This window comes from Coenobita brevimanus, chromosome 73 (genome assembly GCF_032717465.1).
Source record: "Coenobita brevimanus isolate Jiangsu-jjx chromosome 73, ASM3271746v2, whole genome shotgun sequence".
In the NCBI taxonomy this organism is placed as follows: Eukaryota; Metazoa; Arthropoda; class Malacostraca; order Decapoda; family Coenobitidae; genus Coenobita; species Coenobita brevimanus.
The window spans coordinates 29,105,010-29,127,501 of record NC_137026.1 but is presented as its reverse complement, the minus strand read 5'-3'; the positions used below and the strand labels follow the sequence as shown (position 1 = coordinate 29,127,501).

At 44.0% G+C, this 22,492-nt stretch overlaps 1 non-coding gene and 2 pseudogenes across 1 annotated transcript; all 3 read right to left on the bottom strand.

The window, feature by feature from the left end:
• Positions 1–15: 15 nt before the first annotated feature.
• LOC145407509 (NADH-ubiquinone oxidoreductase chain 1 pseudogene) lies at positions 16–11,594 on the bottom strand (annotated as a pseudogene).
• LOC145407593 (small subunit ribosomal RNA) lies at positions 2,282–3,081 on the bottom strand. Its single transcript, XR_013898743.1, has one exon. It is a non-coding gene; the product is annotated as a small subunit ribosomal RNA (ribosomal RNA).
• A 10,547-nt stretch (positions 11,595–22,141) lies between the features above and the next one.
• On the bottom strand, positions 22,142–22,239 carry LOC145407592 (U6 spliceosomal RNA; annotated as a pseudogene).
• Between the last annotated feature and the right edge of the window lie 253 nt (positions 22,240–22,492).

Here is a 22,492-nt window from a genome sequence, read left to right as displayed (position 1 = left end):
TAGAGTCCCTCGGACTCAAATGAAAACGAAAGCTATGAAAACTAATTTGAAATAAAATAGTAGGCTACATGGATCGGCTCCTAAGAAAATTAATACGAATAGTATTCTTATAAATAGAATTCTTGCGTATTCAGCTATGAAAATTAAAGCAAATCCTCCTCTTCTGTATTCCGTATTAAATCCTGAGACTAGTTCTGATTCACCTTCGGCAAAATCAAACGGGGTACGGTTTGTTTCTGCTAGACAGGAGGCTAGTCATATTAGGGATAGAGTGTGAATCAAATTATTCAAATGTCTTTTTGGAATCGAGTGAAAAGTTCTATATTGAATCCGCCAATTAAAAAGATAAAGGATAAAAGAATGAGAGCAAGTCTGACTTCGTATGAAATTGTTTGGGCTACGGCTCGGAGTCTTCCAAGCATTGAGTATTTACAGTTTGAAGCTCACCCGGCTCTTATAGTTGAATAGACTCCTAGACTCAGACAGCACAAAAAAAATAAAACTCCTGTGTTAAAATTTACTAGTCCGGTTTGATAAGGTAAAATAGCTCAGACTAGGAGAGAAATAAATAGCCTGAATACGGGAGATAGGTAATATGGTAAAAAGTTGGATATAGTTGGCATTGTTTGTTCTTTGGTGAATAATTTTACAGCGTCGGCAAATGGTTGAAGTAGCCCCAGGAATCCTACGATATTGGGTCCTTTACGAATTTGAATGTAACCTAGAATTTTCCGTTCTAAAAGTGTTACAAAAGCAACTCCAATTAAAACGCAGATAATTAAGACTAGGTAGTTTACAACGATAACTGCGAACACAAAATAGTTAGCTTGAACTATTTATAAACCTGTTTATGAGTTTCATAAAATTGAAGCACAAAATTGATTGTTTAGGTAAAAGTGATGTTCATATTTAGTAAAATTATTTTAACTACCTAATCCTTTCGTACTAAGGTAGATTAATTTTTTTTAGAAGATAGAAACCGACCTGGCTCACGCCGGTCTGAACTCAAAGCATGTAAAATTTTAAAAGTCGAACAGACTTTCTTTCATAACTGCTGCATTATGTAGAGATTTTAATTCAACATCGAGGTCGCAAACTTTTCTTTCGATGGGAACTCTCAAGAAAAATGACGCTGTTATCCCTAAAGTAACTTAATCTTTTAATCTTTAGAAAGGATCAAATTTATTATCAAAAATCTTTGTTTAGAAGTAAAAACAGTTAGTTTATTTATATCTTTGTTGCCCCAACAAAACATTTTTTTAGTATTTTTCCTTATACTAACAAATTGGCTTAATACTAAGTGTGATGTAAAGATTTATAGGGTCTTATCGTCTTTCTAAAATATTAAAGCCTTTTCACTTTAAAGTTAAATTCAATTTTTTTTGTTAAGACAGTATATCTCTCGTTCGACCTTTCATACGAGCCTTTAATTAAAAGACTAATGATTATGCTACCTTCGCACGGTCAGAAATACCGCGGCCCTTTAATAATTCAGTGGTCAGGCCAGACTGTGTAAATCTTCACAAAGACATGTTTTTGTTAAACAGGCGGAAATAATATTTGCCGAGTTCCTTAAATAAATTTTTAATATTTAAAAGATTTTATTTATAATAAAAAAATATTTTAACATATAAATTTTACTAATGATTTCATAGTAGCTAAACGAGTTTAGTTGAAGTTAATTTTCTAATACTTGATAAAAAGAACCTGTAAAATTTAAAATATTTTGTTATATTGGTTGAAAAACCTGGAAAAGATGGCTACTTTTAAGCCTACTTTTATAAGTGTCTATTTATTGGTTCTATGATTTTTCATTTTGGAAGAAAAAGCTCTACCCTAATCTTCTTAGCTGCATAGCTAAATAGCTAAGCACGTAAATTAAATTTATTTCTTAGAAAACCAGATATAAAAGCTCGGTTGGCATATCACCTCTAATATTAAGTTTAAAATTTTATTGCTACAAAAACTTTCTCTTAAAATTAGCTATCTTTTTTTCGGGATGATTATTTGTAGATCTAATTTTGAAAACCTATTATACACAAGATACAATTTTTTATATTTACTTTTAAGAATTTTAAGTGTTATTTCTACTTTCTTTCACAATACTTTTTACTTTCACTATATTTATATTTCGATAAAATCTACTATTTAGAAAAGTGCAAAATTAGTTTTCTTAGAATGTTAACGTTCTTATAACAAAAGTAAGATTACTGATTTCAAGATAACCTAGATTATAGGTACTCTTCTCGGTGTAAACGAGCTGCTTATTTCAAGCTCTATCTTGCTTTCCAGGTACACTTTCCAGTACACCTACTATGTTACGACTTATCTCATCTTAGGTTAATGAAAGCGACGGGCGATATGTGCACATTTTAGAGCTAAAATCAGGCTGTCTTATTAAAGCAAGCCTTACTTTTAAGTCCACCTTCAAAATTTGTATTCTGAAATTTGTTCGTGATAATATAAATTTTATTGTAACCCATCTTAGCCTATATATTTGCTGCACCTTGATCTAATATTTTAACGTAATTATTTCAATAACTTGTTCTGTAAAAGTTATCTTAATGACGGTATACAAACTATGTAACATAGGTAAGATTTTTCGTGGTTTATCGTTTAAAAGACAGGTTCCCCTAATTAGACTAAAATACCGCCAAATTCTTTGAATTTAGAGCACATAGCTGTTACTAATCAGATATAAATTTTTCTTAAAGGTATAGGAGGGTATCTAATCCTTGTTTATTTCCTTTGTTTGTTAACTTATTAATTGAGATGGGTTGATTTATTTATCTTTGAAAAATTGATTTCACCCTTTATAAAATTAAAAAAATCATTGTTTGTTGGCATAAGAGTTAAATATCGACTTGTATTCACTCTCCCTTCGAGTATAACCGCGACTGCTGGCACAAGATTTAGCCGGAGATAATTCAATTTACTTTTTCCAGTTTTCACTGATATGAAAATAATACACACTGAGATCTACTAGAGCTTGGAGTTTTGAACTTGTTAGCCTGGGAGTACTGGACTTTTCATATGTTATTAATTGAAAAGCGAATATTTAAAGCAAGAATCAAACTTATATTTATATTGGTGAAATAAATAGCGCTCAATTGTGTATAACCTAAAAACATGAAAAGTAGATTTTTAAGCATAGTAAATTTTTTCTTAATTCTCCGTTGTTATATATATACATCAAACTAAGACTTAGATACAAAATTATACAAGGATCCAGGTAAACACAAACAGCACCCTTACACACCCTCCTTCTAGACAGCCCCCAACACCAGTTTCATTCCAAACGAACTTCAAATAACTAGTGCCAGTATATGAGAAGTCCTATCTTGATCTTATAAGGCACTGACTCATGCGGCCATATCTCTGATGGAACGGGGTTCGGCTTGGCCTAAGAGGCTCTCCCGCATGTGCTGAAAGCACTTATGCTCATAGAGCCTCAGGAGCCTCACCTCAAGATCCTACTCATAATTTTTATTCTAAAATGGGTCTAATGCCACTCGTTAACTCAGTATATTCGGGAGGTCTGAGTCAAGTCTCTCTCATGAATACATAGTGATCCTTTATTTAACAGATTAGGGTATTGGAAAGCCTGGTTTGATCTTACCTGATTTTGCTTTTTGGTTGAAATAAAGCGTTATATTACTATAATTTTTTATAGTGTATTTGATCAAGAAGGAAAGCGAATTTAAAAAATTTTCTAAAAAGATTGTTCCAGCACGGGAGGGGGTTGGAACAAAAAAATAATAAAATATTTTGTGGAGCTCAAAATTTCTTCTAGATTGGAATTGCTATAAAGTTTCTGTTATCAGTCTGACTACAATTTAAAAAAGAGACTATATTCGGTAAAGTAAAATTTAGTTTTCCAATACCCTAATCTGTTAAATAAAGGGCCACTATGTATTCATGAGAGAGACTTGACTCAGACCTCCCGGATATACTGAGTTAACGAGTGGCATTAGACCCATTTTAGAATAAAAATTATGGGGCCGATCTTGAGGTGAGGCTCCTGAGGACCCTGGGAACACTGCCGTTGAGAGCGTGTGTGAAAGGGTCCTCAAGCGAAGCCGAACCCCGTTCCATCAGAGATATGGCCGCATCGAGCTCTTCTATATAAGGGCCTAGCCCCATTCGATATGTATGTTTATTTGACCCCAGATTGTGTATATATCATAACTTAGATAAGCAGGACCGATGGTGGAATGTTCCGTGCCCAGCTCTTTTACAGTTGTATATGGCTGTCGCTCTACATTATCTTTATTTTCCTGTATAAGCTAGTACATAAGGCGATTTGATATATATAACCATAACAAGGGGATATTTGAGGGTGTGTTTACCATATTAAGAATTTTACTTTCTATGAAAAATTTAGTGGGGCTGGGGGGAGACTGTATATTGAGAGCTGGTAAACTTCTTATGGAGTTGGAGCTAATAATTTTGTGTAAGAGAAGTAAACGGAGTTTAACCGCTTTAAGTAGAGGTTAGAAGCCTCTCTTCTGGCTTAAATCTCTGTGGTTAAGCTAGTCTAGGAGGACATCTTTTGAGTGCAAATCAAAATTTTTTATTAAACTGCCAAGGAAATTATTCAGACTTGACGCGCCTGCGCGCTTGGGTAAGACATTACCCGGACCGCCGGGCCATCTGGCCATATCACCGCCCACAAGCCCTGGCAACTCCTGGCAGTCGACGTAGTAGGGCCTCTTCCCCCAAATCTGGATATAAATACGTGATCACTTTTGTCGACACGTATTCCAAATTCGTAGTAGCCTGCCCCGCTAAGGAACATCACGCTGTCGCTGTCGCCGATGCCTTACTCCGACACGTGTTCCCCTACTTTGGCATTCCCCAAACCATCCATTCCGATAATGCCCCCGAGTTCTCCGGAAAAGTCTGGGAAGAACTGGCCAGGATTTTTGGATACGAAATCTCCCACTCCTCACCATACTGGCCCCAAGGGAACGCGGTGTGTGAACGCAGCCATCGTACCCTGGTCAATCAGCTACGTACCAGAATCGAGGCTACGAAAGACAACGATTGGCCGGCACACGTGAAAATCATCCAGTGGGGCATGAATTCGTGACCCCGGGAAGACGGGGTTTCCCCCCACAAAAGGATCTTTGGCGAAACCCCCCTCCTACTACCCTTATGCCATCACCTGCAACCGCCCACCTCCACCCCTGCCACAGACCCGCTGCACTTGCTAAAAGGGCGAATATACCACCTACAGAGGAATTTAGACCTTGAACCCGACACAGCCACCAACCCCTTCAAACCGGGCGACACAGTCGTCGTCGCCCAACTCCCCACCCCCCACAAACTCACCCCCCGTTTCACGGGCCCCCACACCATCACCAAAATCCCCAACCCTTACCAGGTGGTCGTGGACTACCACGGCACTCCCCGTACCCTCCGCAACCCCCCACCCCCAGCCCCCGGCCCCCGCCCCACCATCTACAGCCGCATATGAGTGCTACGTCTCCTTCTCACCCTCCCACTCTGCCCCCTCTACCACCTCCACCTCACCCGCCCCCGGCACCTCACCTGACACCTCCCCCGCCACCCCCCCTCACCCTCGCCCCATCTGTCCACGGTTTCCCCCTCAATCCCCACTCGCACATCTCCAGCCCCCGCCACCACCCCCTCCTCTCCTACCCCCCCTCCGTACACCTACTCAGCCCACTCCGCGCCCCACCGCGCACCCAAACCCAAAGCAACGCGCCCATCCCAGCCACCCACTCCCACCTCTTCCGCCCGCACCACCCCCCCCTCGCCACACCCCCCATCCACCCCCTCCCCCACCCACCACCCGTACGCCCACTCCACCAATACCACACTCCACCACGCCTGTGGCGCGCAAGACAACACGCCCACCTCCAACGCCCACTTCTCCCCCCACCCCAACCCTCACCACCACCACCACCCGCTCAGGCCGCCTCTCATGCCCACCCGCCCGATACGCACCCCTACACCACCCACCTCTCCGCGACTTCACACCGTCAAGCTACACCAGGCCCAAATCCCTCCTACCTGTACTCCCCAGAGACTCAACGCCGCATTACCACGACACAAAACCCAGCCTTCACCCACTCTATCCAGCATTCAACCTCCAACCACACTGACAGCCACACCAAGCAACATGAGGATTAAGCAGGCCATATGGGCCCCTACCCTTACCAAGAACCACCAACTCTGCGGGCCACACCACCTGTTAAATATCCTCCAGTCGACCACCGCCCCCTCCGCCCTCTTCCTCACCTATGACCAAGCACAGGAGGAAAATTCCTACACTGTCGCCTGGCAGAACACACTCCAACACCTCCAGCCCGTTTACACCACCCCCAACACTCTAGCGTTCCACCTCCAGCCACAGGGACGTGGCTTTTTACAAGAACAGGGTGGTGAAATGCGTGGCTTTAACAGACACATTTACAGTACTCCCGAAGAAACTCCCGACGACAGGGTGAACCAGGAACAACAGAGTTCGCCCACAAAAATGCCGACACCCCCACTCAGACCCCACGGGGTAGCCGCCACCAGCCACCACCACCCCGGGCAACAACGACGCATGTCAGCCTGGGCCGTGCGCCCCTGTGACATTCAGCCACCACGCTGCTGCCACCGTAGGCGAAAGACACTACCTTCGCGTGGCGGAATCACTGAGTTAGCTAGGGGTGGAGTCAGAAACAGTACTCCAGACAGTGCCCCTCTGGTAGAGACGATCTATGGTCGCTCCCACAGTGTTTCGGTAGAGACTATCAATGGTCGCTCCCGTAGTGTTCACGTTGAAACGACCAATGGTCGCTCCCTTAGTGTTCCGGTCGAGACGATCAATGGTCGCTCCCACAGTGTTCAGGTAGAGACGATCAATGGTCGCTCCCTTAGTGTTCCGGTCGAGACGATCAATGGTCGCTCCCACAGTGTTCAGGTAGAGATGATCAATGGTCGCTCCCTTAGTGTTCTGGTCGAGACGATCAATGGTCGCTCCCACAGTGTTCAGGTAGAGACGATCAATGGTCGCTCCCTTAGTGTTCCGGTCGAGACGATCAATGGTCGCTCCCGCAGTGTTCAGATAGAGACGATCAATGGTCGCTCCCTTAGTGTTCCGGTCGAGACGATCAATGGTCGCTCCCACAGTGTTCGGGTAGAGACGATCAATGGTCGCTCCCCCAGTGTCCAGGTAGAGACGATCAATGGTCGCTCCCCCAGTGTCCAGGTAGAGACGATCTATGGTCGCTCCCAGGGCGTAGCTAGGAGAGGGACGTCTCCACAACCGGAGACTGAACTCCAGGTGTCCTGTTCCAGAACATCCCGGACAGACCTCCCTGCCTCCCCCGGTCTCTGTTCTTTACGCCTGGCCCTAGAGCAGACACACCTGTCGGGCCCCAGTGACAGTCGCTGCCGCAGTCCTCCCCTGACGGCGCCTCTGGTCGTGGGAGACCGCAGCCTGTCGCCTCTCTCGGCCCTCCCTAGGACACCCGGGCGAGACCTCGCCACGCCCCCACGACGCCGGGACCTGACCCAGAGGTTCCTGGACCTATTCGGCCCCAGTCCTACGGGCCTTACGCCGGAGCCCAGCCCGGAAGCCACCGGGAGACCCGAACGCTAGAGGACGCCCTTGCGAGCCGCCCCGTGCCCTCTCGGCTCGCCCCGCCTTGACGGTGCCCCCAGTCCAACCGGATCACCGATGTCGTGCCCTTGTTTCCTTCCATGAGAAAATACGGGTGATCCTGTAACAATAGTGAATTAGGTTAAGTGTGACTCCCTCTCTCCTAGAATAAGTATTGTGCAGTGAATTTATGTAATGTATATTGGGGTAAATCAGATCACAATGAGAAGTTACAGAACGAGAATGTGGACTAAGATCTGAGTGAAAATACGTGCGAGTTTTGCCCCGGATCTTTATAAAGACATATCCCCATAGTTAGAAGAAAGACTGTGAGGAAGAAATATCATTAGTGTTCTATTGGCTAGCCGCGAAGTAATATTGTGAAGTAGTATTACGAGTATCCCGACTTTGTTACGCGTTGTGATGCGAGAGTCTATATATCATACTTGTAAGATGTGTAATTAATAAGCCTGTGCCTACAGAGACATGTTCCCACTCTAAATATCAAGAAAGGAAGTATTAATGATATTCCCTCCCCCTGCACGCTACCCCTAAAAACCCTCCCCATTACTCGCTCACGCTCGTAAAGCCAAATCAAGAATCAGAGTTATTTGTCAAAGGACCTTCGCTAACAGAAACCACATAAACTCCCCTGCTAATATCGGGCACCTTCCAATATTACCATAACTTTCTCCTCGCCGTTTCAAGTCACTCTCCGCGCCTCCCCTACCTCCTCCTAGTGAATCACAAACCCCCCCTCCCCCCCCTCCCGCGCTCTGCGCGCACCTGTATTTACTGCACTCCTAATACTAGGATTTGTTGTGTTGTCATTAGTATCTAGAAAGCCAGTATCCTGCGAGATACACATATCTTAGATAAGGTTTTGTATTGCTCTATATTGTGTTGTAATATCTGCTGAAATGTCCTGTGTCTGACTGTGGTAATATGTGTGTATGGTGTTGCCGAAGGTTTTTATGTCCTGCCTCTCTTTATTGCACTAGCTCCGGTCTCGAAAGAGGACTCCGCTCCACGTTGGGTGAAATAGGTACGAGAAGTCGAGCCTAATTCTACCCAGCATTATAATATATAAAATACGTCACCACTGTTAACCCCCACAAGCAGATTGTCTTCCTCCAGTTTATTCTATTTACAGACGATTTTATTCAGCTTGGGAGACCGTGCTGGGGGGTTAGATACAGCCATAAACAACCCCCTGACCATTAAAAACTTTTCCTAAATAGAATAAAACCGTCTGGTGGTGGTAGGATTATCCTCCTCACTCTGATGCTGTATTTTTCATTTAGTTCTTGGTATGCCCAGGCGACTTGACTCAGCACAGGAGAGCCCCATGGAAGAGAAATTAACAGTGTAGTATACCACTCCAGATCGAAAAATAATCTAAGCTGGTTAAAAATCCTAGAGAGAGAGTACACTGAACTGAAAGGGTTTAAGAAAAATTACTACAGTCGTTAGCTCAACACTATAGACCTATATGTAAATCCAAAAATACGAGTACAAAATCATGTAATTACGGCACGGTACACATAGTTGCCTTTCACTTCTTGTTCGTTTTACGTGAAAAATGAATGGATCGATGTGGAAGCATACTCAGGGCAAAAGGGATGTATCTTCCAAGTTAGGCAACGGTGCGTTGAAATACCGAATCGGCCATTTTAATAAGAATTTTTTGTTTTCACCATACAGGTTCATATACACTCAATTATCTGATATCCGGCCCAAAAAAAAAAAAAAAAAAAATAGTCTTTAGGCTAGTGTAGCTATTAATAAAAAATTAGGATTTTGGGCGAAAACGTCCTCAGTTATAAATCCTATTTGTTTATTAATAGCTGCACTAGCCTAAACACCGGATATCAGATAATTGGGTGTATATGAACCTGTATGGTGAAAAATAAAATATTTTTTCTTGTTAAAATGGCCGATTCGGTATGTCACCGCACCGTTGTCTAACTTGGAAGATACATCCCTTTTGCCCTGAGTATGCTTCCACATCGATCCATTCACTCTTCACGTAAAACGAACAAGGAGTGAAAGGCAACTTTATATATCGTGGTTTCAATCACAGGGTTTTATACTCGTATTTTTGGATTTACATATAGGTCTATAGTGTTGAGCTAACGACTGTAGTTATTTTTCTTCAACTCTTTCAGTCCAGTGTACTCTCTCTCTCTCTCTTTCTTTCTTTCTCTCTCTAGGATTTTTAACAAGCTTAAGGGATTATTTTTCGACCTGGAGTAGTATACTACATGTTAAGTAATTTCTCTTCCATGGGGCTCTCCTGTGCTGAGTCAAGTCGCCTGGGCATACCAAGAACTAAATGAAAAATACAGCATCAGAGACAGGAGGATAATCCTACCACAACCAGACGGTTTTATTCTATTTAGAAAATTTTTTTAATGGTCAGGGGGTTGTTTATGCCTGTATTTAACCCCCCAGCACGGTCTCCCAAGCTGAATAAAATCGTCTGTAGATAGAATAAACTGGAGGAAGACAATCTGCTTATGCGGGTTAACAGTGGTGATGTATTTTATATATTATTCCTGCTCCTTTCAGACGATTTCGCTAATTCTATTTCCGGACTATTTCATTCAGCATTGGAGAACCCCAGCCCGAAAATTTTCCCCTTGAGCTGAATAAAATCAAGGTGGGAGAAAGAAAAACTCAAATACGTTATCGGACTTTAGCGAATAAAATAAAACCTACCACAGTAGTCGTTTAACTTTCTTCTTTCCGATATAAGTTGTACTGATTTAAAATAATCATAAAGATATTAAGTAGGAAAAATTATTATATTTACGACCGTCTCAGGAAAGGTTAAGTTTGTATCACTAGTGCTGTAAATCCATGTTTCTTTTTCTCGTGTAAGAAACGTTATAGCTTATTAAACGTACAGGCTAACCTGAAACATTTGATCTACATTTCGTGTACATTATACAACAATTTGAGAGAGAGAGAGAGAGAGAGATTCTGGTAGGTCTATTCGTATATTATCATGCCAGTTTCCTCAGTACAACAAACATACTTCCATAACGCTTACTTATTACCAGGAATCATTGACTGTATTTTTCACTATCACTTATCCTTGGTTGTGATGTGTATGGCATCTGTATAAGTGATGACAGAAATACTGTATAAACTACGAACCTTATACAAACCTTACGATCAAAAAAGTGTATGGATACGACCGAGGGCGAAGAGGAAGCGCAAATCGGGAGTAGCAGCCTTGTATTTGCCAAATACCCTCTGAGCTTACCCTTAGTGTTAAAATGTCGCCAAAAACGCTACCGTGTTGGTAAATCGGTAAGAACTAAGGTAAAATTGCTTGAATCCAGCTAATACTTAAGATTTGTTGGTAATTGGGAAGAAATATACTGTGTTTTGTAAAAATTTAAATGGACATGCAAAGTTAAGCAGTGCTAACATCAAGATGGGCCTAACCGACATGACTAGGCTACACAGCATAGAGTAGATGTTCTTATCGCACTTTTCTCGTGCAGTTTATCAAATATCGTTTGCCTTTTAGGAGCATGACTCATAACTTTTTTTTTTTTTTAAACTTTTCTTTAGTTGTACGACCATTTAGTTGAGGAACAAATGGAGAAAAGATACTAATTTTCCTTAAATCACCAAGCGTTCATCGTCCGTTTTCTTGTACAGTACTACCCTGCTGAGGACGATCACCTAAAGATACGGTAGTGGGGCTTGAAGTGGGGCTGCACTGCCACTTACTTTATAGGCATGACTTCCTGGGTAAGGTTCGGCAACTGTGTGCTTTACGAACTGTTATGCTGGTGTTTTTAAGGCGACTTCTCGTCCTAAAAACACTAGCGACTGAAGCGGGGTCCTCTTTCTAGACCGGAAGTAAAGCACCAACAAAGGAACAGGACATAAAAACCAGGCAGTACACCTTAACACATCTATTACCTTAATTCTAACCGTTACAATACAACACAGTCATATTTGAGGTACAGGGGAACAGGGGCACAGAGTTAACATTCAGCACCACAAAATATAGTTACACTCAGTACACACTACAATGCTCATACAGGTATATCTTGAATTATATATGGTATTGTCTATGTGTCACTTTTAGGCAGGATATACACTGAACTGATCACAAAGGGGATAAACAAGATTGGGAGTCCGTAGGGGAAATATTACTGTAAATAAGATAGGGTGCGGATAGCGACACTTGACACAGTCACCTGGTCACGGCGACACAGCCTACGGTGCGTCACGATGGGTCAATACCCTCCGCCACACCCAGGGCAGGAGGCCCTTCAGTGCGCCACGAGGGTCCAGTACCCTCCGCCACTCGAAGGGCAGGAAAGCCAGAGTTAACATTCAGCACCACAAAATATAGTTACACTCAGTACACACTACAATGCTCAAACTCAGTACACACTACAATGCTCATACAGGGATATCTTGAATTATATAATGGTATTGTCTATGTGTCACTTTTAGGCAGGATATGCACTGAGCTGATCACAAAGGGGATAAACAAGATTGGGAGTCTGTAGGGGAAATATTACTGTAAATAAGATGAGGTGCGGATAACGACACTTGACACAGTCACCACTCAGCCTACGGTGCGCCACGAGGGGTCAATACTCTCCGCCACACCCAGGGCAGGAGGCCCTTCAGTGAGCCACGAGGGTCCAGTACCCTCCGCCACTCCAAGGGCAGGAGGCCCTAGTAGAAAGCCAAAAGTGGGTCCCAGGGTAAAGAAACCTGGAGCCACGGCTGTGACAGACCCAGGAGAGAGAGTCGCCTCTGTGCTTCCCTCCCTGTATGTGGGAGAGGACACTGTCTCCGTGTACACTCCACCTACCGCGTTCCTCTGTGGGAACTGCTTGACACCACCCGGGAGATTTGCCCCGAAGGTGTCACCAGAGTGGAGGCAAAGTCCGAGACCGGACCTGCCCCCCACTTCTGGGAGGTATGTCCTCCTCAGGCACCAGCAGGAGACGAGGCCGCAGTCCAACACTGACGGCGCGTCCCCTGGCAGATAACCGCAGCCCCAGGACCTCCAGGCGAGCCCAGCAAACTACAGGCGAGGGTAACCCTGACCCACTCACCCCGCGGAGCCACCGACGCCAGACCCGCCTCCTCCAACTGTTTGGCCCCAGCCCCGAGGGCCACCTCTCAGGTCGAGGCCCCCAGACAGGCAAGCCTCCCTGCACCCCACCGACGAGACCCTGAGGTAAGGGTCTCCCTTCAGGTCGAGGCCCCCAGACAGGAGGGCCTCCCCGCAACTCACCGACGGACCGGACCCGGGCAGTGACTCCCCTGCAGGTAGTGTGTTGCCCGCCACAGGCAGAGTCCCCCTGAGGTCCTTCCCCTCGAACAGTGACAGAATGAATTAACCCAGGAAACACGGGTAAATCAATGACGTCCCTTAGACCTAAGTAAACCCGAGAAAGAGGAACAGTGAACAGTGACAGAGTGACTGTGATCCATATGAAACCAGTGGCTAATGCTACTTAACCCAACAGACTTACATGTCCCATAAATTGGAAGTATTCAATAATAATAATTAAAGTACTATCACCCTCCCACAATAAGGGAACTTCCCATAACCGTGAATGAGAATCAGAGTGCGCAAGGGAACCAAAAGCCTACGTAGTGTGTCCCGCCTGTCGCCGCGACTAGTTAACAGAGTCGAGTGTCGTGATCCGCACCCTGATTTCATTATAGTAATATTCCTCCCCCAGACTCTTAATCTTGTGTATTCCTCTTGTTATTGTGAGTAAATATATTTTGGGTTTAAATGAAAGACGGTTCTCTACAGTTATAGAACTAACGACATTGGTATACGTGTAACATATCATGTGTTGAGTACAGTTGTATCTTGCGTCATCCAAACCTAACTCTGTGTCCCTGTATCCTGTATCCCAAATATCACTCTATCATATTGTAACGGTTTTAGAATTAAGGCAATAGATGTGTTAAGGTATACTGCCTAGTTTTTATGTCCTGTTCCTTTGTTGGTGCTTTACTTCCGGTCCGGAAAGAGGACCCCGCTCAGTTGCTAGTGTTTTTAGGGCGAGGAGTCGACCTAAAAACACTCAGCATAACAAAAATCCACACATTCCTACAGTGATTATACTTTCTTTTGCACACAAGTCAGTCTAGCACTCTTGTTTCAAGTTACTATTTTTTTTTTTTTTCGTAGCCATAACTGTAGTTTCAGTAGTTTCGCCTCCAATAATTGTGATTTAATTTTCTTAGTCGATAGGTTAAGGAGTTGCCAATACATGTTTATATTTTTGTGAAAATTGATTAAAATTGAAATCTTTGTAGCTGCTTGTCATTTTGTCACAGTTGAAAATATTTTTTCGATCTTGAAGGATTCAGACTCAGATCTTGAGAAAAACTGTTTTTCGTGAGTGGCATCACTAATCTGAATCCGCCCCCGCACAACAACCACACTGTTAAGAGCCGCATCTGCATCACAACCGCACAATTTTAGCAGTCTTGGACATGCACCGCACCCGCAAGACATGGAACCACACCCGCAAAATAGAATCCCACAATTTGCAGTGCAGTCAAATATCCACCTACTAGTCTGCTGGACATTAAGTAACCAAAAGCAAGCATATACAGTATACACAACACCATTTTACGTTACTAGAGTATGATGTATAAAGGAAAGCTTTAAACAAGGGCTGCAATGATTTTTTTTTTTCAATGTGGTTACGAAATATTTTCAGGTTTTCATTACGCTATTTTGACACGACTGTGGAAGTTCGTGACCCATAAAACACTATGCACAAATCAGGAAGACACAAAGATGTCTAAACACAAGTCCTGTGTTAGCCAGAATCAAGTAAATTAGGCACATCAAATAAAGTGTTCACCACGTTCATCGTGAAGGGATTACTATCTTGAGGATAAAGGGGGCATTGCAGACTCACAGACATTATGCGAAATTTTCCTTGTCATGCTGCAGTTCCCTAGACTCTCATGCAATTAGAATGTTACGGTACAATGACTAAAATATATTCCATCGTGTTCAAGTGCGAAAATTATTTAGACAATTACTCACCCAGCCGTACAACGAACACAGCTCAGATCACGGGTCCAGCACACGTTTGTTGAGTTTTCTGTGGCACGTTCCCCCTTTATTGGAGGGGAAGCTTAAACATACTCTGCTTCTGACTAAACACTTTTTCATTCATACTAACTCTACAATTCCGCATATTAACCGCAGCGGAGAAAATACAACCGCACCAGCACTGCATCGGCACGGTGACCCGGGGCTGTGCTTTGGCAGTATTTGGTCTGATGAACAGATGCAGACGACAGACAACGGGCGTGACGTCAGTTACAGATATTTCTCCGTCGCCTCTTTTATTTGTAAAAGCCGCAGTAATGCTTGTTTACGAGATATATGACTGTATCAGTCATAACAATGTCCCCATCACCCAGGGTGGTGGAAAGGGTGAAGGGGATGGCTGCTGCGCCGCAATAATTTATAAGTGAAGCGCGTTCACAAATAAATCGCCGACAGCGCAGGATGATATGACTGATAGATAACACCGCATCACAGATGTCTCAGTGCGGTGGGAATCGTCTTTCCATACAAGGTTTCATGTGTGTTATGATGGTGGCATTAAGCCGCAAACGAGCCAACATTTTCTTCCAGGCGACTGTTACAGTTGGCAGTGTCCCAGTCGCCCAGGTACGGCTTACATGTTGGAATATTTAGTCTGGTCCACTGACCTTGCCACATCAATAAATCTTCTGTGGCAGGGTCAGTGAACCAGACTAAATATTCCGACATGTAAGCCACTTCGTACACAGTTCAAACAAGGAAAGCTTCAAGTAAGTCCTGGCCTGCGTAAAGCTCCTGTTTGAAATCACATAACGCGTGAGTGTTTGCATACTGTATTCAGATTTATTTTGAATACATTAAGTCCCTTGTGGCGTGGTATTACACTTTCTTTGCAACTGACAGATAAAGGGTTAAACTAAAGTTTATCATCATGATGAAATGATATTTTACCAAAGCATTTAATGTTTTACATATATTTCTCTTTAATGTCGTTACCTGTAGGCCTATGTAGCCTACAGACAGCAATCTCTTATTCTTTATTTACACCTATTGATAAACTTTGATTATGGCCTACTCAAATAAATTTCATTTAATGATATACGCTGCAAATGAATGCCAGTTAAACCAGGGGCGTCAACACAGTGGGGGGGGGGAACAAGGGGCAATGCCCCTCGTTTTTCAGAGGTGCATCCTCATTTTTACCACCTGTTCAGTGACGGCTCGTGCTTGGTAGAAAGGCCAATACGACTACGGCGTGGACGTCACACACCTTAGAAGAGGTTGCCAGGCATTGATAAACAGGTCTGTTGTCAGGGGTCATACAGGTCAGTGGTCTAGTCTCTGTTGTCTATAGTCCTCTGCATATAATGTGCCAAGAGTGTAAAAATGCCTTGCAATAGTGCTGTGTTTGGGTGTAATTCGTTGGGGATAAAGGATTGCAATATATAACTGGTACCAGTTTCTAATGTCCATATTTCTCCACAATAATAACTATTTCACCTATCGTCCATGTCAAGGCAATTTTAAATAACAGGTTTAGTAATGACCTTTACTGTTCGAAATGATGCGCATTCTAATAGGTATTTGCATGCAATAGGATTAAACTGATATGGTGTGTTCAGTATTCTGGAAGTGTTTGACACCTATCTCCCCCCCCCCCACTTCTCCTCTACCCTCTTTATCTCCTGTCCCTCTTTCAGGTCTGTTTAATGAGGTTTTGTCTGAAGCTTGAATTTCTCTCTCTCTCTCTCTCTCTCTCTCTCTCTGTATAATAGAAACATGCATAACAATACTATAAAAAATGGCAGTATACCTGTACTGCATTTGCAAATTATATAGCCTACTTTCAGCCTGCATGCTCCACTTAATTATATTAAAACATGGAATGCACTGATTATTCAAGGGAGATGGAAGTATGGTGAAAGCATATAGTTACATTTAATTCATCACCATTACATCATTCTCATTATACTTTAGCTAACTCCACTACCGCTTTCAATCCGATAGCTTCTTTCTATTCTGGGTAAATTCATCTGATGATAACTAGAACAAAATAATAAAAGCCGACACGGTACTAAAAAAAAAAAAAAAAAAACTGAGTCACGGTATGTCCGCCTCTACCTCTCTCCGACGAGCGCTGATACAACAAAAGGTGGTGGGTCTTACCACACACCTCCTTCAGCCAATACAGTTATATACAGTTAGTAATTGGACATTCGAGGGTGTGGCCACACCGTGGTTTTTGGGTGTAGCCACGTGCCCTTTATTACAGAGGCATTCGTAAGATGTATTACACTGAGGAGTAAAGGGTGGTATTCGAGTCGTAAAGGAATACAGTGAACATAACAGAACCCACAAATGTGTGGCAAGACCCAACACCGTCTTTTGTGTATTAGCGCTCTGTACCTTTTACAACAATAAATATTTCAATTCAATTCGGTACCAGCCCTGCCCGATGGAGAGAGGTGACTGGGGGGAGAGAAGAGCAAAATGGGAGGTGACAGTCCATCACACCGCGACGTCACCATATCTGCCCAGGCCTTGCTAATTTTGCTTAGTAGTAGGGAAATAGATAGTAGGGGAGCCAGAGGGGGTTTACGAGCACCCCCCTCAACTGTCGTGAGACGAAGTACCGAATCGGTGGTCAAATACCGAATCGTCACCGAATCGGCTCTTTTAACAGGAAAATATAATTTTGCTTACTATACAGGCTCATGCACAATTAATATCCAAAATCCGGCCAAAAAATTGTGCTAAAAAAAAAAAAAAAAAAAAAGGCTTCAAAGCGAAATCTATCTGACTGACTGATAATATTTATTGTATTTCGTCGCACCCCCCTCAAGTGCTGTGGAAATTAACCTCCTACAGGGGCTGCAGAGGCTTTCATGTATGCATTATCCACTTAACTGAAAGCACTAAACGTTAAAATAATGAATATTTATACTGCTTCTTAGTACACATTAATTATATTCTTCTGCAAAATTATTATAACGATTGTTTGCTGGGGTTATTCATATAGGCAGTCTTATTTCGTTTTATAAGAATTTTAAACGTTTAAATGTTTTGTATGAGTTATATATTTCACTGCTTCAAACATTTTTGCCACAGGCATTATGACAAAATTTTAGCAGACATTACCTGAGCTAAACTGATGCTCAGCTAGTTTTTAAATATTCATGAGTCACTGTGGCCCCCCCCCCCCCGTATTATAAAGTGCCCCTTCACTGAATTTATGCTGGTGACGCCCGAGTTGAAAAAATGAACTCCATCTTTTACAGTGAAGATTACTGCCTGTGAAAATCGTTAGGATGGATATCTTAAAACAATAATTTTCAGATATGTCTCTTCGACAACGCTTCTAGGAGACGCGTGACAATCAAATAACCTCTTCAAATTTTGGCAAACTAGAGTGCCTGGTACTCCTACTAAGGCATATTGCCAGGTATGCCACAAGCTGCATAGCGCTAAGATATCCCTCAAACGTCATCGGGAGTAGAGACAGCAAATGGCCCTCAAGCAGAGACCCAGAGCGACCACCGAGGCCCACAGATCTGCAAAGGTAGGAGGTGCTTCAAAGGAGTGACCTGGCTGGGGGTCACTCAGATGAAGTGGGATATGCAACTGTCTTACTTAGAGTGTTCTTAGCAGAACACAGCTTGCCATTTACGTAATTCATTTTATATATCTTGCTGAATATGAGAATGCAACAACAAATATGTCATGATAATTTGCTGTTACTGAAACTAAGAAGTAACTAATCACTTAGTGTTAAAGTTGCAGCCTGTACGACGATATCACTGACCTTCAAGAGGATTTTTCTGGATTCCGAGACAGCGGCACAAATGGCAATGTAAAAGAAGAAAATCCGTGTCTCTTGTTCACGTGCTAGGAGACCATGTTGCCAATAAGTTGGCCGGAAAATTAAGAGTAAATAAATTTAGTTTGATAACTGATGAAACCTCTGAATGTTCAACCGAGAAAGCATATGCGCTGATAGTAAAATATTTTGAGAGGGATGAAAATGAAAATGACATTAAAACGGCGATGCTGAACGCATTAAATGTATATGATGGAAATGGGGGAGGGGGGTAATCTGGAGAGACTATTGAAATTGCTGTTTGTCTGAATTCATTTCAAATAACGTTAAGCAACCCCACAGGATTTGCAGCTGATGGAGCTTCAAATATTATGGGAAGCGTAAATAGTTTGACCAGTAGGCTTAAACATCAAATGCCAGGATATTAAGATGTGTGTTACACAGCATTCATCTTTGTTCCAACGAGCCAGCCAAAACCCTACCTCGATATTGCAGAGACTTGATGCGAAACGTATATATATATTTTTTCCCCTCACAGTGCCAAGCATAAGTATTAAAGAATATCAGTTGTTTTGCAAAGTAAAGCCCCACAAGCTACCCAACCCTTGTGCAACATTCGAGGTTGTAACTACTTGGAGAGGTGGGCATCAAAGGCCATATAGCCCCGCTAGGTTACAGGAGGGAGCTACTCATCCCAGCAACAGTAGACCCGGCGAGACTCGAACCAAGGCCTAAAGACCTTGGCTCGAACTTGCGACCCCCTGTCCACGAGCTCGGTGCTCTACAACTGAGCTACCACGCCCCCTGAGAGAGAGAAAGTGGGGGGCTATCTCTAACTGGGATCCAGTAAAATGCTACAGACAAATCTGAAAAAGGATCAAACAACACATTTCAGACGAACTGAAACAAAAACAAGCTTCCAAATGCCAACATACAGATAGTGTCATATTAAAAGAAAGAAGGAACAAATAATTCCCCGAGCTAGACCTCGCTATATCATATAGCCCCACTAGGGTGACCGGAGAGCGCTACCCCTCCCAGCACAGTACCCACCCCGGCGGGGCGCTAACTCTCGACCTCACAGTCTCCAGCCCGACACCCTACCACTAAGCATATTAACTGAAAAACAACTTCTAAACACCAGCATACTGATAGAGTAACATTAGCAAGCAAAAATAACTTCCAAATGCCGGCATAATGATAGCGGATCGAATTCTACTTGGTATAGATGACTTTATGTATGCTGTGATGACCAACTCCCCCCCTCCATTTTATTCTCGCTGTGTAGAGAATCTATTTTATTCACTATCCTCTGGAGGGAGTGAAATGCGCACTCCTGCCATCAAACCCCCCACTCCACTATGTAGCCGCAGCCCCACCCTCACTCCAGGAGGGCACCACAGTGGGTCAGGTAAACAGGGTAAAGACTTGGAGCGAAACAGGCTTAGGTACGCCCTGGCCCTGTCCCTAATTCCCCTCAACTCACCCAACCACGACATTGCAGTGATGGTCAACTACATCTCGGCCGGACCAGCCTTCACAAGTATCGGGATTGCTCCAGATACAGCCCCAGGCAGCAGTCTGGTAACGGCCGCTGTATGTACCATGGAAGGGATGGCCACTGTATGCCCTTCTGCTGGAGCCACATCTGGAGTTTGCCTTGGCGTGACGGCCACTGTACACACGTCGACAGGAAGGAGTAGAAGTGGAACCGCGGCGACAGCCACTGTATGCGCCGGGGAGGGAACGGCCACTGTACGTCCCTCATCCACTTCCTCCTCCTACGGGAGTAGCACCACAGTAACGGCCACTGTACGTACCGGGTAGGAAACGGCCACTGTACGTCCCTTAGCTACTTCCTGTCGGGCAGGCAGACCCACAGCAACGGCCACTGTACGCGCCAGGGAGAGAATGGCCACTGTACATCTCTCGTCTGCCTCTTCCTCCTTCGGGAGCAGCACCACAGTAATGGCCACTGTACATACCGGGGAAGGAACGGCCACAGTAGATCGTTCTGCTGCTATCCTAAAGGCCTGTGGAACCGCAGCAATGGCCACTTTATGTGCCGGGGAAGGGACAGCCACTGTACGCCCTCCGTCCATAGCCCCAAGGGTTCTCCCGTTGGAGAAGGTCCCTGGCACGGCCCACTCTCCATCCAGAGGCTGTGCAGGACGCCCTTCTGTTTCTCCCTCCAGGTGTGGTTCCCCGGAGGAGCGGTGGCAAGGCCCAGTCTCTGAAGGTGAGATCCATTCCCTGCAGCCTGCCGCTGGATGATGCCCGGCCCTGACGGACGCGACGCCACAGTAGACCCCTGACGGCGCCCCAGTCTAGTGGCGACCGCAGCCCCTGGGCGGGACCGCCCAGGCCCCACTCACCGCCAACCCTCAACCCAGAGTAAGAAGTGGCAGGCCCAGCTCCTGACGCTGTTCGGACCCAGCCCCGAGGGCCACTCACCAGGTCAAGGCCCTAACAGGAGAGGGCCTCCCTGCACCCCTGACCCGAGACACACCCGGGCCGTGACACCCTCAGTAGCAGTCCCGTGCCTCCTCCTACGGAAGGACACACCTGAGGGCCTCTCTCCGACCCCTGGGCGCCACTTGACTAAGCCCAAACATCGGCAGCCCAAGAGACGAAACGGTGAAATCTCAGTGTTGTGACAAAGACCTGAAAGTGACAGTGCCCGTGTATTCTCAGGACAGAGAGACAGTGAAAGTACCAACGAACTAACTACTCTAACATACTGTGTCGATACCTAAGTCCGGAGATCCAGAATAATATATAAGGACTAAGGGGAAAAGGACTTTATGAACTATGTCACCAATCCCTATGTATTATTCCCATGTATACTGACTTGAGTGTCATCACAGTGTATGTGTATTGTGATATACTGTTGTTAACTAGCCTGTCACTGTACCTGTGCTACATCTTGTATACCATTGTATGCATATTGTAAGGGATTTTGGATTAAGGTAATATACGTGTTAAGGTGGCCTGCTGAGTTTTTATGCTCTGTTCCTCTGTTAAAGTGTTCTAGTTCCGGTCTCGAAAGAGGACCCCGCTCAGTGGTGGCTTTAGGACGAGAAGTCGGCCTAAAAACATCCAGCAAAACAAGGAGCAAGGGGAAAAAATGTCATGGGACTTATGGGATTCATTGTAGACAGATCACATCCCTTGAACTGAAATATTATTCATTCACCATACACTATATAAGCAATAGCCTTATTCACTGAACATATAATTACTTCAAAAATGATTAAAATACCTAGATAGCACAAAGCATAAAATACTGTACAACACAACCCATGCGTAAAGTACTTCAAAATTCCACCTTACAGTACATAACGATTAAAGTTTTGAGAGCAAGGTGGACACGTCACCCCCAAATTTCCCCGTAACAGTTGCATATTACGAGAACCATGGATGATTGTTCATTACGTCCTTTAAGACCTGAAGCCAAATATCAATGAGCAACTCGTGGAAACAACGTCATAGCAAGAATCATCCCACATCCCCACTTCAGCTGCCCTCTGACACAGTACATACACAACAAAAGGAGGTGTGGGTCTTGCCGCACCTTCAGCTAACACTTATAAACAGTCAGTGGTTACAAAATTGTGCATGCAGTTGGAAAAACGTGGAACGCTCCACGATTTGGGGTCATCCTTGTGCAGGGGTCATGCCAATCTATTGTTCCAATTTTGGTATATGTACTGCCGATGAAAGTACTGCTTTTTGACACTTCCTACATATTTTCTCAGTTGCAACCCAGAGAGAGAGAGAGAGAGAGAGAGAGAGAGAATTCTCAAACTGCATAACAGAATTCTGAAAACGGATGAAACCACATTTCGGACTAACTAAAGCAAAAACAAGCTTCCAAATGCCAACATACTGATGGTGTCATAGTAACTGAAAAACAACTTCTAAACACCAGCATACTGATAGAGTATAACTATTTTAACTAGCAAAAATAACATCCAAA